This window comes from Adiantum capillus-veneris, chromosome 24 (genome assembly GCF_014529385.1).
Source record: "Adiantum capillus-veneris isolate H3 chromosome 24, ASM1452938v2, whole genome shotgun sequence".
Lineage (NCBI taxonomy): Eukaryota > Viridiplantae > Streptophyta > Polypodiopsida > Polypodiales > Pteridaceae > Adiantum > Adiantum capillus-veneris.
Genome location: NC_140954.1, coordinates 108,545,846 through 108,547,733, shown reverse-complemented (window position 1 = coordinate 108,547,733; position 1,888 = coordinate 108,545,846). Strand labels below are relative to the sequence as shown.

The window sequence follows — 1,888 nt, the reverse complement described above, 5'->3', positions numbered from 1 at the left end:
ATTGGGGAGGTATTACCACTCATGTGTGGCAGTGTGTAGAGCCCATACAAAAGGGACATGACCATGATTGACAACTGAGAAAATAAAACAAAGCTTTGACAAAATATCGATGATGACATAAACAAAATCATGTCAGACCTATGAGACTGAATAGGTAAAACTAATTTTGAACTAAGCATAGTGTTGCTTGATCATGTTCTAGAGAAGTTGTCGATCTTTGATGTTATATGTGAATCTGCAAAAGAGCTTGAAATGAAGAATACTGTCAAGCATGATTGGTTTGAGTATCTTTAAACACCTTTTTTCCAATGAATTTATAAAAGCCAATTGCAATGGTTGCTTCAGCTTGAGCTCCATAGATCAGCGGCTTGATTCGAGAAAGATATATAGCACCAAAATGCATCGGGTAAGTCTCACACAAAGCATACATCTCGAAGTTTGCCACCTTGATGCGCCGGAGCTTTTTATGTGCCTCTTGAATGGCTGTGACCTTTGCATGAGCTGTTGGATTGATGTATTTAAGGATCATATTGTGACAGCTAACAACAGCCTCATCCTTCAACATCACCATTGCGCCAAAAGGTCCATCATGGCCGCAATTCATACCTTCATAGGCTTCCTGAACTGCTTTATGAAGAAAGTTGCAATCCCTGTCTTGAACCTCCTCCAAAGACATAACAATCTCCACAGTATCTAGTGAATATGCACCCAACTCTGAGAACTTTGTTTGTGGTTGTATCGTTGCACAATCGACAGAAAGCTTTATTGCGATTATGTCTTGTACTTGCTCAATAGTACTCTCGCAAGAAACTCTAACAGGCCGGAAATAAGATTTTTAAAAGCTTGCAAGGTTATCTTCTTGGGGAATTGGTAGCATTTCAATCCGCTATAGGAGCCCATCTTCTTGGCGACATGTTGAGAAGGGAAGGCCAACTGTGGCACGCAGACATAGAGCGATTCTTTGGCAAATTCCAAAATGAGGCCCTGCTCAAGCGCTGTGTGTCTGGGGCTCTGATACCAGTTGTAAGGGAAAGCTATGGTGGGTGCCTGTGGAGATGAGCCATAGCGTGGAGGAGATGCAGCAGGAATGAGAGCGAGACATAGAGAGAGAGAGTAGAGATTCGACACAGAAAAAACGCTATGCTTCTTGCATAATTTTTTTTTAGTTAAAAACAAACTTACAATATAGAAGGTGTTCATGCCATGCAAACTGTGTGTGTTAATTGCATGTTGTAGGAGATGTTCCTACAGACACAATTTTACTAGGGGCTTAGAACCCAACAAGCAGGTGTGCCCCACGGGCCATTCTAGGTGTGTAGAATGGAAGTGAGAGAAAGGTATTGTGTGTAGTAGTGGTGTGTGATTTGAAATGATTTGTGAAATGCATGTGGGTAGCTGATCTCGGTGTGTTTGTGTGTGTGTATAGTGATTTTCTCATGGCAAGCGTGTATGTGCATAGATGTGTGTGGGTGGTGGTTTGCTAGTGCGATTTTATCTTTTGAAGGATTTTTTGAGAGGCACCCCAGACAGGGGTGCTGTGAATACCCTGAGCTATAGAGAGGTATTTGTGCATGTGTTGGGTGTGTTCCCCATTCCCCCTCTCCATTGCCTTCAAGATGGAAAATATCTCAAATCATGTATTGATTGGGATGCTGCTAATGCGAAGGTAATGGTAGCCATTGCAGAATCTCTTACAAAGGACATTTCTTCAGTCATTTAGCCTTTGAATACTGTCAACAATATGTGGTTCATTCTATGACATTCTATGATGCGAGCAGTCACCCTTCTTGGACAGTTACTTGCTATCCAATTTCCACGAGGAAGTTCCGTGCAATCATTCCTTATGAAGGCTAAAGTTATTCATGATCAACTATCACAAAGTGGCCTG

The 1,888-nt window shown here is 41.8% G+C and overlaps 1 pseudogene; it reads right to left on the bottom strand.

The window, feature by feature from the left end:
• Positions 1 to 265: 265 nt before the first annotated feature.
• On the bottom strand, positions 266 to 676 carry LOC147426922 (guanosine deaminase pseudogene; annotated as a pseudogene).
• Between the last annotated feature and the right edge of the window lie 1,212 nt (positions 677 to 1,888).